Source organism: Macaca nemestrina, chromosome 8, assembly GCF_043159975.1.
Source record: "Macaca nemestrina isolate mMacNem1 chromosome 8, mMacNem.hap1, whole genome shotgun sequence".
NCBI classification, from domain to species: Eukaryota; Metazoa; Chordata; class Mammalia; order Primates; family Cercopithecidae; genus Macaca; species Macaca nemestrina.
In genome coordinates this window covers 75,877,597-75,894,060 of record NC_092132.1, presented here as the reverse complement: position 1 = coordinate 75,894,060, position 16,464 = coordinate 75,877,597, and the positions used below count along the sequence as shown (strand labels likewise).

The following is a 16,464-nucleotide window of genomic DNA, read 5'->3' as shown; positions in this document are numbered from 1 at the left end:
AAAGGTTGTGGTGAGCAGAGATCGCCCCACTGCACTCCAGCCTGGGTAACAGAGTGAGACTCCAGCAAAAAGAAAGAAAGGAAAAGGAAAAGAAAAAGAAAAAGGAAAAGGAAAGGAAAGGAAAGGAAAGGAAAGGAAAGGAAAGGAAAGGAAAGGAAAGGAAAGGAAAGGAAAGGAAAGGAAAGGAAAGGAAAAATAAAAGAAATAGGATAAAATACTTAGGAATAAATTAATCAAGGAAGTGAGGAATCTGTACACTGAAAACTACAAAACATCAATAAAAGAAAATTTTAAAAGACCCAGAAAAATGAAAAGATATGCCATGTTCATTGTCAAAATAGCCATACCCCCTAAAGAGATCTATACATTCAATGCAATCTCTATCAGAATTCCAATGTCATTTTTTGCAGAAACAGAGAAAAAACTCCTAAAATTCATGTGGAACCACAAAAGACCCCAAATAGCCAAAGCAGTCTTGAACAAAATGAACAAAGCTGAAGACATTACACTTAGTGATTTCAAATTATAGTAGAAAGCTAAAGTAATAAAAACAGCATGGTATTGGCATAAAAACAGACACATAGACCAATGGTACAGAATTGAGAGCCTAAAAATAAACCCACACATATACAGTCAACTAATGTTTGACAAGGGTGCCCAGAATACAAAATGAAGAAAAGACAACCTCTTCAATAAAGAGTATTGGGAAAACAAGATATCCACATGCAAAATAATAAAACTGGGCCATTATGTAATGCCATACACAAAAAATCAACTCAAAATGGATTAAAGACTTCAATGTAAGGTGTGACAAAAATAAAACTTCTAGAAAAAGGCATACGGGAAAAGTTCCTTGATTCATCTTAGCAATGAATTTTTGGAAAAGACACCAAAAGCACAAGCTACAAATGCAGGAATAAACAAGTAGGATTACATCAAACCAGAGAGCTTCTGAGTAGCAAAGGAAATAACCAACAAAATGAAAAGACTACAGCCTGGGCAACATGGCAAAACCCTGTGTCTACTAAAAACACACAAAATTAGCCAGACGTGGTGCATGCCTGTAGTCAGGTGCTTGCCTGTAGTCTCAGCTACTGGGGAGGCTGAGGTGGGAGAATCACCTAAGCCTGATGTGTTAGTCCATTTTCATGCTGCTATAAAGTAATACCCAAGACTGGGTAATCTTTATAAAGTAAAGAGGTTTAATTGGCTCACAGTCCCATATGCCAGGAGGCCTCAGAAAACTTACAATCATGGCAGAAGGTGAAGGGAAAGCAAGCAACTTCTTCACAAGGCAACAGGAGAGAGAGAAAGAGTGCATGAAAGGGGAAGACCCCCACACTTATCAAACAAACAGATATCGTGAGAATTCACTCACTATCATGCATACAGCATGAGAGAAACTGTCCCCATGATCCGATCACCTCCCACCAGTTTCCACCCTTGACATATGGGATTATGGGGATTACAATTCTAGATGTGATTTGGGTGGGGACACAGAGCCAAACCTATGATCCGGGAAGTCAAGAGTGCAGTGAGCTGTGATCACTCCACTCTACTCCACTCTGGACAACAGAAGTGAGACCCTGTCTTTTTTAAAAAAGGAAAAGAAAATACAACAGGATGGAAGAAAATATTTGTAAACTATACATCTGATAAGGGGTTAATATTCAAAATATATAAAGACCTCAAACAATTCCAGAGTAAGAAAACAGACAACCTGATTAAAAAATGGGCAAAGGATCTAAAAAGACATTTCTCAAAATGAGACATGTGAATGAGCAGCAGATATATGAACAGGTACTCAATATCACTAACCGTCAGGAAAATGCAAACCAGACCATAAGGATATATCATCTCACACCTATTAGGATGACTAATATTAACAAAACAAAAGATAATAAGCTTTAATGATGATATGAGAGAAAGGAAACCCTGATACACTGCTAGTGGGAATGTAAATTGGTACAGCCTTTAGGAAAAAAAAACAAAAACAAAAACAGTAAGGAGGTTTCTCAAAATATTAAAAATAGAACTACCATATGATCCATCAACCCCACTTCTGGGTATTTATCCAGAGGAACTTAAATCAGGATCTTGAAGAAATACCTGCATGCCCATGTGTTTTGCAGCATGAACAGGATATGCAAACAACCTAAATTTCCACTGATGGACAAATGGATAAAGAAAATGTGCTATACACATACAATGGAATATTATTCAGCCTTTAAAAAGAAGGAAATTGGCCAGGTGCGGTGGCTCACACCTGTAATCCTAGCACTTTGGGAGGCCCAGGTGGGTGGATCACCTGAGATCAGGACTTTGAGACCAGCCTGGCCAACATGGCAAAACCCCGTTTCTACTAAAAATACCAAAAAAGAAAAAATAATAAATTAGCTGGGCATGGTGGTGCATGCCTGCAATCCCAGCTACTCGGGAGGCTGAGGCAGGATAATTGCTTGAACCTGGAAAGTGGAGGTTGCAGTGAGCCGAGATCATACCATTGCACTCCAGCCTGGACAACAAGAGGGAAACTCTGTCACAAGATAAAAGAAAGAGAGAGAGAGAGAGAGAGAGAGAGAGAGAGAGAGAGAAATCTTGCCATTTGCAACAGCATGGATGGACCTGGAGGGCATTATGCTAACTGAAGTAAGCCAGGCACAGAAAGACAGATAGTATAGGTATGATCTCATTTATATGTGGAGTCCAAAATAGTCAAATTCATAGAAGCAGAGAGTAGAATGATGGTTACCATGGACTGAGATGAGGGAAAACTGGGGAGGTGATGGTCAAAGGGCACAAATTTTTATTTATGCAAGGTAAGTTCTTGCATATTGCTTATAGCTAACAATACTGAATTGTACACTTAAAATTTGCTGAGAGTATACCTTTTGTGAAGTGTTCTCATCAAAGAAGAAAGCAATAACATAATAACAAAGGTGGCAAGAGGAAACATTGGGAGGCAATTAATATGTTTATGGCTGGCTGGGCACGGTGGCTCATGCCTGTGATCCTAGCACTTTGGGCGGCTGAGGAGGGTGGATCACCTCAAGTCAAGTGCTCGAGACCAGCCTGGCCAACATGGTGAAACTCCATCTCTACTAAAAATAAAAAATTAGCTGGGCATGGTGGCGGGCATTTGTAATCCCAGCTACTCAGGAGGCTGAGGCAGGAGAATCGCTTGAGCCCGGGAGGTGGAGGTTGCAGTGAGCCGAAATCATACCACTTCACTCCAGCCTGGGTGAAAGAGCAAAATTCCGTCTCAAAAAACAAAAACAAAAACAGTATGTTAATGGCCGTGATGGTGATGATGGTTTCATGGATGTATACTTATTCTTAAACTCATCAAGTTGTATACATTAAATGTGTATAGTTTTTCACATATAACCGTACCTCAATAAAGTAATATATATAGCATAAGTTAATAAGTGTAGAATGTGCAGAAGAATACATGGTGCATAATAAGCATTAGGTAAATGTAAACTAGTATTATTAATTTCAATGTGCTCTTCACACATTCCTACTATTGTGCTTTTTCTTTCAACATTAGAATTCTTAACTTTGCAAGTTTATATTTTTATTATATCCATCTCAATCCTTTCTCAGTCAAACTTAAATCTATACATATTTGTGCAAAGACTTGTGTCAGGATTGTATTGTATTATGTGCCTTATGGAATATACAATAATTATATCATGAAAAAGATGGTGAGTTGAACACCTGTATCTACTTTGATCCCTCCTGAAACTTCACTAAAATAAGAATAAAAGGATTTTCTTTAATGAACAAACCAACGAAACTGTAAAGAACAGGAAAGAAAACAAGAAAAACAAAATTTCAGAAGCTGGAAAGCAGACGAGTGAGTAGTGAAGGATTTATCAGAGAGAGATATAATTTACACCAGAAAATCTCCCAGAGGCTTGGGAATGGGTGACACCGGGGACTTCTGGAAGTCAGATGGATGGGGAGGCCCTGACATAAGGAAGGACAATGGAAAGCCCGGGGAGTTCAGCCACTAATCCACTCTTCCACACTGTGCCACCAGCTCAGCCGACTTTGGCAGGAGGCTAGAGCTATGGCTTCTGTGGGGGCCACTGGGACCAAGGAACCTGGGGGGCTGCAGGCTCGATGGGTGGGGAATGAGACCTTCCATTCTCTCACCTCCTCAGGCCCCAAAACACAGCAGGAGACTGGAAGTCATCTCTTGGATTTTGACTAGCACAAAAGTGAGGGCTTGGAAATACTCATTTAGAAGCTATCCACCAAGGAAATGACCCTGCCAGGTCACCAAGAGTAAGCATCACATTTGACAAATCCCCTTGCACCCAGAGCTTCTGTCACCCCACCCTTCCATACGAAAAGGCAAGGAGGATCATCAGACATCTGAGGAAAGCCGCTAACCTGACAGAGAAAGACAAAACCAGACTAACAAGAGAACAACTCCATGGAAGCAGATACAATGCAGGGGAAGAACCGTTATTAAAAAGCAAACACTATCAATGATATCCTCAAATAAATTAGAGAAAACATTGTAGCCATGTGAGAAGAATGGAATGCTCTTTAAAAAGGGATTCTGAAAACAAAAAGCATAGATCTTAAGCTCTTGGAAATTAAAACTCTGTTTGCAGAAATTATACCTATTATACAGGAGAGAAGGAAGCTAGGCCTCATGGAAAGTAAAGCAAAAATGAAGGACAAGGAAAATAAGAGTAAAAATAGAAGAAAAAGAGAGAGGACTAGTTCAAGAGGTCCTAAAAGGAGAGCCAACAAACAGGGAGAAGGATATCATCCACAAACATACGCAAGGGAATTTCAGAAAATTGAAGCACATGACTTCAAAGTACAGAATCCACTAAACGCCCCACACAGTGGATGAAATAGATGCTACGAAATTCCAGATGACTGAGAAAAAAGAAAATCCTCAGATTTCTGCTGATCACTGAGAGATAAGAGCTTTTTGAGAGAAAAACAGATCACACAAAATGAACCATAAACCCGAATGGCTTCAGGCTTCCTAACAGATACACTTACAGCAGGATTACAGTGAAGAAATTCCTTTAAACTTCTGAAGGGAACATGTTTCATACCTAGAATTCCACCCCCAGTCCAACTACAGATCAAGTCAGAAGGCTAAGGCAGACATTTCCAGACAAATAACATCTCCGAAATTTTACCTTGCTTGCAACCTATCTATGAAAACTACTGGAGGATGCATACCACAAAAATGAGGGAGTAACACAGGAAAAAGGAAGAATAAAATACAGAAAACAGGAGATGGCACTTTGAAGAGACAAGGGAGGAATCATGAAGAAGGGAGACCAAGAATGACAGCTGTGACCTAGCACACAAGCCAAACAGGCCAGATGGGCCCAGCTCCAAGGGCCATGATGGATATTTTTTCAAGAAGATGCAAACGGGAGAAGACCTGATCCATCGGAAGGTCTTCAGACTGTGATTCATGCCTCTTGCTGTCCCTCGTGCCACTGACTTCTCTAGATGTTCAGGTTATTAATTTCCCCATACCATGAAATTTGGACTGTCATTGAAATTGAATTATTGATAAGGACAGAAACAAGGCAATTATTTTCTTAAGAGAAAACAAAACATACAGATTGGGAAAAGGAAGACTTACTTAGTACAATGGCTCAGCTTTGAACAGCATTTACAATTGTCATGTTATGGTAATATAAACACTGAATTCTGATGTAATCAAAACTATAGTACAATGTTGCAAGGATGAAGACATAGAGTGCACGGGTATGGTGACAATAGGAGGAAACAGAATTAAATCTCTCACATCTGTAGAGGCAGACGGAATACCTCAACTCAAAGTCAGAAACAGCAGTAAAATCATGGAATTTAGAGATATGGAGGTAAATTCTAGAATCAGCTAAAGTAATTGAAAGTGTTTCCCGCCAAGAAGGGAAGGGGGGTGGGGCAGGGCAGAGAGGACTGGTATATTTCGTAACAGAACTTGTAGAACTATCTAGCTCTTCAAACTAGGTGTACCCGTAATTGCAGTAAAAGTAAAGGAAAATTGAAATCACTTTTATGAAAATAGGATAACTAAACTGTGTTTTACAATTCTGTTTCCCAAATGAGATAAAGGGTATTTCTTCAAAGCTTATTTCCACAATTTATTTCTTTATCAAATCCATTTATCATTGATGGAGCCTATCCTGTCTTCATTAAAGCAAAATTAGCATTAGTGCAATTCATTCATTTATTTATTCAATAATAAGTAGATATCAAGGTGTCCTTGCCTTAAAGGAGCTCACTATACCTCAGGGGGAACATTAAATTACAAATCCCCCAGCTGCCAGAGGAAAAGAATACCAAATGTGTCATAAGAGGACAAGACAGGGATAGATTTGCCTGAAAGTATCTCAGAAAGTTCCACAAAGGGATTTTAAAGACCTGAAAGAGGAGACTATGTAGGTTTTTATTTTACTTTGTAGATTCTCAAGGTAATTCAGTAAAATGAATGTTAAAGAGTATATCTTTGTGTGGATCACTCTACTAAAGGCTATGGGAAACATGAAGATGAATGAGGATATGGTCTCTACTGCCGGCCCAAAATATAAGAGAGTAAAATAAGCACTGACATAAAAATTCAGAGAGCTTCAGGAGAGAGGACACACAGAGTTGTTACAGAGAAGGGATCTGGAGTTTCAGGAAAGTGCAGTTTGAGAGGTGGGACCTGATTAATTGTCTATCTGTTCATTGACTTCCAGAAGCAGCATACTTGATTTATCTGTTCACTCATAATTCTTTCCTTCATTCAACTGCCATGTATTAAGTGCCTACTCTGTACCAGACACTGGACTGGGACTGAGTATACAAGGTGTACTTGAGCACAGGCAAAGGAAGACATCACAAAGCAAGTCCAAAGAAAGGAGACAAGCTGGCTGGGCTGGTGTACAGGAGGGAGTAGAAGGGAGGACAGGAAGGGAGGAGAGGAGAGAGGTGGCAAGGAAAGATGAGTCATAAAAATCAAAGAAGGAAGGGATGACTACCCTTCATGTTTCATTTTTCCCAACTTCCTCTAACTTCTAAATTATTGCCTGCTTTTAGGAAATTTTAAAGCCCCTGGGAAAAAAAAAATTCTTAAAATAAACATATGCAGAAGTTAGTTGGCTCCTCTGGGTTCCTTGGGTGGAATATAACCTGACAGCCCGAATGGTGCAAAATAGATTGCCCCATGGACAAGAACCCTTCCCAGGTCCCAAGCCTGTGGGCCCTTATGTAATATCCCACCACTACCCTGCGCATCCCTTCACTCTCTAAGAACAGAAATGGAGCAGCTCAGTGTTTTGGAGGTTCATTTGTGTTGTATCGTGTGTTGGCACTTCATTCTTTTAGTTTCTTTTTAAGCCGTTTTGTTGAGATATTAACTCATGTACCATATGATTCAACCATTTAAAGTGAAAAGATTTTAAGTATATTCACAAAGTTGTACAACCATGACCACAATCAACTGTAGAACACTTTTGTTGCCCCAAAAAGAAACCTCATACCCATTGGCAGTAGTACTGTATTCTTTTTGTGGCTAAGTGCTATTCCCTCTCACAGATAGATCATATTTGATCTATCCATCCATTTATTGATGAACATCTGGATTGCTTCAACCTTTTGGCTATTGTGAATAGCGCTTCTATGGACATTTGTTTGCAAGTTTCCTGCTTCCCAGGAGGCAGATTGGCAGTTGCCAGGGACTTGAGAAATGGGCAGGGGGAGAGACTGATTTACTAAGTTCAAGGCTTCCTTTTGAGGTGATGACAAATTTTCTGAAATATAATTTTGGGATTGCACAGCATCGTCAACCTACTTAATGCCACTGAATTGTGTACTTTAAAATAGTTAAAATAGTAAATGTCATGTTTTGTGTATTTGCCATAATAATGCTCCCTTTTTCTTCTGTCAGAAGTCTCATTTCCTTTGCTCCCACTATCTCTCGCTTGCCCAGGCAGCTTCCTCTTCTCCGCCTTTAGTAAGGTCTTTAGTAAAGTCTGTACTCTCAGCAGCACTTGGGTGTCACTTAAAACTGTAGACAGAAAGTGCCCAAAACAGCTTGTTCTAATAGGAGAATTTATCTGGATGACACATTCTGCAGAAAATCCCTGTGGACAGTGCAGTCATTCCCATTTCCATGTCTGAACGTCTTTCTTCACTTTAACTGCTGAAATCTTTCACAGTTTCTATTAAAATTGCTTCTTAAATATAAATAGCTGCAATCTCATTCCAATTCATTCCAATAATTTCAGGCTCCTTACATACACAAGTGCACTCGCGCGCACGCGCACACACATACACACACACACATATACTGCACTTAGAGCCCCGCCTGCTCTCCTGTTTCTTACTTTGGGAAGAGAATATTATCTACAGGGCTCTGTGTGCTACAAGGCCCACATATCTCTTCCTTGGGATGAACAAAGAGGCAGAGGCCCGATTGGCAAGATTCCTAAGGATGAGAGATTTCTCACATGTGGCCAGCAGAGGTTGAAGGAAGAGGTCCAAGTTACCTTGGTCATCAGGAGCTGACAGTGCCTCATAGCTGGCACTGGGCTTGGGAATCCTCCCCACCCCACCTCTATCTCCAGTTTTCTTGAGAAGAGTGACAGCAAAGGTAATCTGTTAGCTCCCTATTTCTCAGTGTTTGCCTTTTTCTGCTGACTGGGCGAGACTTCTTTAGTTTCTGAAGAAGTTTTGTGGTTGTTTTTCTTAGTCACAGCAGGCAAGGACTGTGCCTAATAATTAGAACAAACTAGTGATAAGAATTGCAGACGGGTCTTTAGGAACTCAACATTAATGAGTAGATAGATGATTCTTAACTGCCTGCTACACCCATATAGGTAAAATCATGTTAACATGATTTTAACCTCTATGGTGGGATTCCAAACAAAAATAAGTCTGGCCAGGCACGGTGGCTCAAGCCTATAATCTCAACACTTTGGGAGGCCAAGGTGGGAAGATTCCTTGAGTCCAGGAGTTTAAGACCAGCCTGGGCAACATAGTGAGACCCCATTTCTAAGAAAAAAATTAAAAATTAGCCAGATGTGCTGGCACACGCCTGTAGTCCTAGCTACTCAGAAAGCTGAGGTGGGAGGATCACTTGAGCTTGGGAGGTCCAGGCTGCAGTGAGCCACGATTGTGCCACTGCACTCTAGCTTGGGTAACAAAGCAAAACCTTGTCTCAAAAAAAAAAAAAAAAAAAAAATCGACCAGGCACAGTGGCTCACGCCTGTAATCCCAGCACTTTGGGAGGCCGAGGCGGGCAAATCATGAGGTCAGGAGATCGAGATCATCCTGGCAAACACAGTGAAACCCTGTCTCTACTAAAAATACAAAAAATTAGCTGGGCATGGTGGCGGGCACCTGTAGTCCCAGCTAATCAGGAGGCTGAGGCAGGAGAATGGTGTGAATCTGGGAGGCGAAGCTTGCAATGAGCTGAGATTCTGCCACTGCACTCCAGCCTCCTGGTGACAGAGCAAGACTCTGTCTCAAAAAAAAAAAAATCTAAAACAGAAATCTGAGGTGCTAGCATTTGATGTTTGTGTGTCTGCAAGAGAGAGTAAAGGTGACTATTGCTTATAAATTTATAGATTACTTGGGTTGTTTTTATTAGTAGAAATTTTTATCTTTAGAAATAGACAATAAAGTATTTTGACATTTTAAATTTAGTGAGGGCCGGTTGCCGTGGTTCATACCTGTAATCCCGGCACTTTGGGAGGCCAAGGCGAGTGGATCACTTGAGGTCAGGAGTTTGAGACCAGCCTGGCCAACATGGTGAAACCCCATCTCTATTAAAAATACAAAAATTAGCCAGATGTGGCGGTGCGTGCCTGTAATCCCAGCTACTCCAGAGGCTGAGGTGAGAGGATAGCTCGAGCCTGAGAGACAGAGGTTGCAGTGAGCCAAGATTATGCAACTGCAATCCAGCCTGGACAACAGAGCAAGATAACTAACTAACTAACTAAATAAATAAATAAATAAATAAATTTAGTGAGGAGCAAATGTAAGCACTCAGAATCCTCCAAGCTGATTTATTTTTATCTAAGAACACATGATATGAATTTGCTTGGCTATTCACCTTAACTTTTGCAGTTAAAGTTTCGATTTGCCTCCTATCTTATTACAAAATTCAGATACTGTCTTTGTTTTGTCTTTATTTCCTAAGAAATTATTTCTTCTGTTCTTAATAGAAGATTCCAAAGATATATCTACTGACTCAATTTTGACTTACAGACCCTTTTAGACAAGCTTGTTTTGTGTCACAAGAAGTTCTTTAGATTCTCAACTGGAAGCCGAATGAGTCACCATTTTGTCTTCTGCATCTTTCAAATAGAATTTATTTTTGAAATAATAGCTTTATTGGGATATAATCCACATATTGTATAATTCATCTTTTAAAAACGTACAATGTAAAGGTATTTAGTATATTCATAGAGTTGTGCAATTGTCATCACAATCAATTTTGGAATTTTGGAATATTTCATCACCTTCAAAAGAAGTCTCATACCCATTAACAGTAACTCCTTACCTCCCTCTCCACCAGTTCCTGGCAACCACTAATCTAGTTTCTGTCTCCATGGATTTGTCTATTCTAGATATTTTTCATAAATAGAATCACAATGTTTGTTCTTTTAAGTCTGTCTTCTTTCACTTTTCACAATGTTTTCAAGGTTAATCCATGTTGTAGCATATATCATCACTTCATTCCCTTCTATGGCCAATGAATATGGCATTGCATGGATATACCACATTTTATTTATCCATTCATTAGTCGATGGACTTTTGGGTCATTTCTATCATTTAGTTATTATGCAAAGTGCTACTTGAACATATGTGTACGAGTTCTTGTATGGATGTATGTTTTCATTTCTCTTGTGTTCACATAAACATTTTAACTTAATACAGACTAGATTTGAGTCTGAATGATTTGGGTGGGTGTGTCCATTCCTGGAAAGGAAGAGGAGAGGTAATCAAAAGAGAGAGATAACAGTAAGGAAATGGAACTTACTTCACGAATTTCCCAATTTGCAAATCCCTCTAAAATAATACCATCTGATATCATAACATTATAAGATCACAATTTTACATATGAGCAACTGAGAACCCAGAAAAGGTAAATAACTTGCTCAACAATTTGTTGAAAACCTACTGGGCCAAGGGCCAATGGTTCCTGTTTCTTAGTAAACGTCCTTTTGCACCACCTGCATTGCATTAGTACACACTGATATCCAGGTGGTGTCCAATTAGAAAAATTTAAGTTGCCAAGGATCCTATTTAAAAAAAAAAAAAAAAAGAAAGGTTGAGAATTGGCTAGGATTTCCTTCATTTCACCAGGAACAGAAATAGCTCTGTTAATCAACACTAACTCTTATGGAGGTCTTAGTATGCACTATGTACTAAGCAGTGTTTTGCTTAAGCTACCATATTTAATTTTGAAAAGAACCCCATTTCACAAACGAAGGAACCAGATTAAAAAAAAAAAAAAAGTCACACAGCTTTAATACATGATGAAGAAACAAGTTGAAGCCAGAAGCATCAGACTCTATGAGATTTGGTTATGAAGTATTTTGTTGTGCTGATAGATAAAGATAAACATACTCTGTCCTCTGTCTCCTTCCTTTGTCCTCCCACTCCCACTGTTGTTTTCATAGGTTATAAGGGGGTTTTTTGGCTGTTTTTTCTTTTTTTTTTTCTTGAGACGGAGTCTCACTCTGTCACCTGGACTGGAGTGTAGTGGCACGATCTCGGCTCACTGCAACCTCCGCTTCCTGGGTTCAAGCGATTCTCCTGCCTTGGCCTCCTGAGTAGCTGGGATTACAGGTGAGTGCCACTATGCCCAGCTAATTTTTTGTGTTTTTAGTAGAGACAGGATTTCACCATGTTGGCCAGGCAGGTCTCAAACTCTTGACCTCATGATTCGCCCACCTTGGCCTCCCAAAGTGCTAGAATTACAGGCGTGAGCCACCACACCCGGCCTATAGGTTATGAGTTTTAAACAACATACAAATCGGACATTTGTAACCTGGGAATGTTCATAAATTTGTAATTGTACTAAGCAAAAATATGAAATCATTCCATGTCTAAATAAAATCACATATATCCTCCAAAATTTTCGACAAAAGTGATATGTTCTTCATCTCAGGCCAAGATGACAAATACTTTTTGAACTCAAATGCAAACTCCAGTCAATTGTTAGTGGCTCCTAGAGTACTGTGTTGAAAATGATGCTAAAGCCTTGATCTAAATGATTCTAAAGACTGAATGTTTTTAAAAATTATCACATCAAGGCCACACACTGCCCCGCTGCCTGGTCCCACCGACTCGCAAGCCACCAACCCACAGATTGGCTCGGCTCTGGGCTGTGTCATGTCTGGTTCCCCCAGCCTTGCTGCTATAAAGAAAGTGCTTCAGCAGCTCTGGCTGGAGGCTGGACTCAACTGTATCAAAGTATCCCAGGGATCTTCAAACTTGAAACAATTCTGTCTGCAGAATGTTCCACATGACTTCCTGCTGACTGGGGTATCTTCCAGTTCAAATCTCTCCAGACTCCAGAACGTCTGTTCCCTTTTGTGGTCAAACGGACCTTTCAAAGGTTTCCCAAACCACTTCTCATGAACCAGTGAATACTCAAAAGAGAGCAAGAAATCTGAAGCCTGTACAAAAACTTATCCCTATAGCATATGTGCCATAATATACAAACTTCTACCTTTTCAGTCCTTCACATCTACCTCTCCGAATTTTCATAAATTTCTGTTTCACAGGGGTAATTGTTTTATGTACACTGACAGCAGCATACAACCAAATACATAGTATAAAAACAATTCTCACAATAAAGTGAGGGCAGCAATATTGGTTATGCGTATGTTCCTTTTTAATGTCATTTTTTTTTTCAAAGATATGACCACTTGCTTTTTCACTTTAAAAAATAGGATTCTGCCGGGCGCGGTGGCTCAAGCCTGTAATCCCAGCACTTTGGGAGGCCGAGACGGGCGGATCACGAGGTCAGGAAATCGAGACCATCCTGGCTAACACGGTGAAACCCCGTCTCTACTAAAAAATACAAAAAACTAGCCGGGCGCGGTGGCGGGCGCCTGTAGTCCCAGCTACTCGGGAGGCTGAGGCAGGAGAATGGCGTGAACCCGGGAGGCGGAGCTTGCAGTGAGCTGAGATCCGGCCACTGCACTCCAGCCTGGGCGGCAGAGCGAGACTCCGTCTCAAAAAAAAAAAAAATAGGATTCTGAGACAGGGTATGGTATAGCTCACCCTTGTAATCCCAGCATTTTGGGAGATCGAGGTTGGGGGGGATCGCTTGAGCTCAGGAGTTCGAGACCAGCCTGGGCAACATAGCAAAACCCCATCTCCACTAAAACAAATAAAAATTAAAAAAATGGTTTAGAAAGTTGGGTGTGGTAGTGCATGCCTGTAGTCCCTGTAGTCCTGGCTACTTGGGAGACGAAGACAGGAGAATCCCTTGAGCCTGAGAGATTGGGGCTGCAATGAGCTATGATCGTGCCACTGCACAATAATATTAAAATGTAAGATCCTGGGCTGGGCATAGTGACCTGTAACACCTGGAATACCAGCCACTCTGGAGGCTGAGGCTGGGAGATTGCTTGAGCCCAGCCTGGGCAACATAGTGAGACAGCATCTCTAAAAAAAACAAATAACAATAAGATTTTATTGATGCCTCATTTGGGGCATATTATAGTTAAATGAAGAGAGGCAACAGAAACTCAAGGGTTGGAAATGTCCTCACTTTAATGTTAGAATTGTTATATTAGATAAGAATTACTTAAATAGTTGAGTAACTTCAATCTTGATAAGAGTAACTAATGTAGAGGAAAATTTTGGGGGCATAGCTTGGTAACCAAAGGGATTCATGAGCTAGTACAGTAATCATATTTTCCAAACTCAAATTGGAACATACGACCTCATAATAATTTTTAAAATGTATAACTAAATTGATTAGTAGAAAGGTATTTTTAAAAGATATTAAAGTTAAATAGCATTCGAGGATGTTTTAAATAAATCACGTTCATAGATAAAATATAGAACTACAGTATATTTGCTGATAATTCTGGAAAATACAGTGTTGTTGATTTAAATAACAACAACAACAAAAAAAGAATCTGGAGTTGCTGCTCTCCGATTTCTCCAAAGAAAAGTTTTTATAGCTTGCCAGACCCAGCGCCCTCCCTGAAATTCACTCACCTCCTTCTGCTTCTACCTAAAATCCATATAGGAGAAGAACTTTTCGAGCCAGCTGGAAACATACATTTCTCTCCAGATTGAGCTAATGTTCTTAAGAGCAGACTGTCAGTCAGGTTCTGAGAGTTCAATTTCTAAAGGTACAAGGAAGCCACTTTCTATATTAGCTGTAATTTTAGGATCATTCACATGGAGATTCTGGGCTCTCACCTTTTGCTTGCCTGAAATCCACCCTTCTAATCATTTGCTTACTTTCCAGGGGCGGCTTAGTTTCAGCTTGAGTATTATCTGGTGAGTTGGCAATCTGCTGTTTTCATGAGGGGTCTGGAAATTCTTCACTGGAGTATGAATTCCTCTAAATTCCAGGTTCATTGTCCTTGCTTATGACCTTTAGCCCCAGTTGAAGACGTTTCCCGCAGTCTTCTGCATTTAGCTTCAGGACACTCTGCCAAGCCCAGTGCTACAATGTCTTTTTGACTTGGGCATCCCTAGTCAGCACTATACCTGGGTTAGTGTTTTTCTCTTTTTCCTACAATAAACATAGAAATGGGAGCCAGTATATTAGCTCAGTGAATTCTCAAGGTAAACCTACTACGCTTCCTTTATTGCCCATCAATAATCCTTTCATTTTGTCATGTTTTCTTGCCTTTTTGTACCCTGTTAGTTATTTGTACTTAAAGGTTAAATCGCTTCTCCACTCCTCACTTTTTCCCCTTCTATTCTTTGATCCTACATTGAAATCATAATGCTGGCTTTGTGACGTCACTCTCAATTGTTTCCAGATGGTTTATCAGACTGATCAAAAAGAAGATGAAGCCAATATATGTTAGTTAAAAAGCAGATCTTCAAACAGGGAGATGGTTCAGAAAAAAAAAATGTATAATAATAATGTTGAGAACACAAAACAACTATAGGTAAATTGCCTTTTCTCTCTGTCCTAAAATAAAGTCTTTGATCAATTGTTCCAGTGTATGAAAATTTGAACTCTAAAGAGACCAGGCAGCTTTCTAAACCCAAACATCAAAAGCTTTGCTTCCATTAGAAAAATTTAAACCCATGATACTTTGAATGGATTTGAAATTCTCTAAAATGAGCTTTAATAATAACCTTCACAAACAGAAAGAAAAAGAACAGTAGGTTATATGGCTTCGTGCTACCATTTTCTCTGGAACATTAGTTTTCCAAAGATGCCATTTTGGCTTGTACCAAATAAAAGGGCAAAGGTTACCAAATGCAAGCCTGGGGAAGCCAGGAGAGAGAACAGCTATTACAATGGAGAGGGAAATCCAAGCTGTCAGCTCTGAATGGATAGAAATTGCATGTGTGAAATTGACAACCAGCAACAGCATGGCACCCTAAGAGGGGCCAGGAAATGAGCTCAACTGGGATTTCTATTTACTGTATTAGAGCTGCAGTTTTGTAGAGTTTTATTTGAGATTCACAGATACAAATCTTCAGGTTTTTGACAACTTTAGTAATATTCAGTGGCTATTTGGAAAACAATCTAAACAAATAAAATATCAGAGTGAGAATGGTAGAAATGATACAGGAAAAAACATAAATAAAGGAAAAAAAATCACTCATGATCCCGCCTCCCAAGAGTCTCTGTTAACAAACTGTTGCATTTGCTTCTTCATACACACATTGTTCTACAACATTGAAACCAATTTGTGTACATAACTTTGATTTCTGTTTATTTAGTATTATGTCACAAATATTTTTCCATGTCATGAAAATGTTTTCATAACCATTGTGTTTATAGAGCATTCTGTCACATGAATATACAGACTTTAATTTACTTAACCATAATCAATTCAACTACTAACTCTTTCCCCCAATTGTTTGTCCTATTCCAGTATTTTTCCCACTGAGCAACTAGAGTGATCTTTCAAAAACTTGATCTTGTCACTCTCCTTTATAAAACCATTCAATAACTTTTCTTTCTCTTAGAAAATATTATTGTCCTTAGCAGGCTCTTTGGAGCTTTATGTCCTTGCTACTTCGATGTGGTTATGTCCTTGGTATCACCTGGGAATTTATTAGAAATATAGAATCTTCACTCGTTCCCTGACCTACTGAATTCGAGTCTTCATTTTTACAAGATCACGGGTGGTTTCTACCCAAGATAAGGACTGAGAAGGTCTGCTCTTCATGCTCTGGCTCTTGTGTGGCCCCCACCAACCTCACCAGCCTCCTCAATACTTTTTAGGATCCAGCAGACACCTAGCTTCAGTGCCTCAT

General features: G+C 39.7%; 1 long non-coding RNA gene and 1 pseudogene across 5 annotated transcripts in view; one reads left to right on the top strand and one right to left on the bottom strand.

Annotated features, from left to right (window-relative positions):
* Window positions 1-14,937, bottom strand: part of LOC105483612 (uncharacterized) — a 96,015-nt gene extending 81,078 nt beyond the window's left edge. For 4 of the 5 annotated variants that reach the window (XR_011606959.1, XR_011606960.1, XR_011606958.1 and 1 more), the window contains exon 1: window positions 14,434-14,937. This is a non-coding gene — a long non-coding RNA (uncharacterized lncRNA). Of the gene's footprint in view, window positions 1-14,226 lie in introns of all 5 variants that reach the window. The other variant, XR_011606962.1, reaches the window with a different exon arrangement.
* LOC112427013 (guanine nucleotide-binding protein G(I)/G(S)/G(O) subunit gamma-5 pseudogene) lies at window positions 12,382-12,665 on the top strand (annotated as a pseudogene).
* Window positions 14,938-16,464: the final 1,527 nt, after the last annotated feature.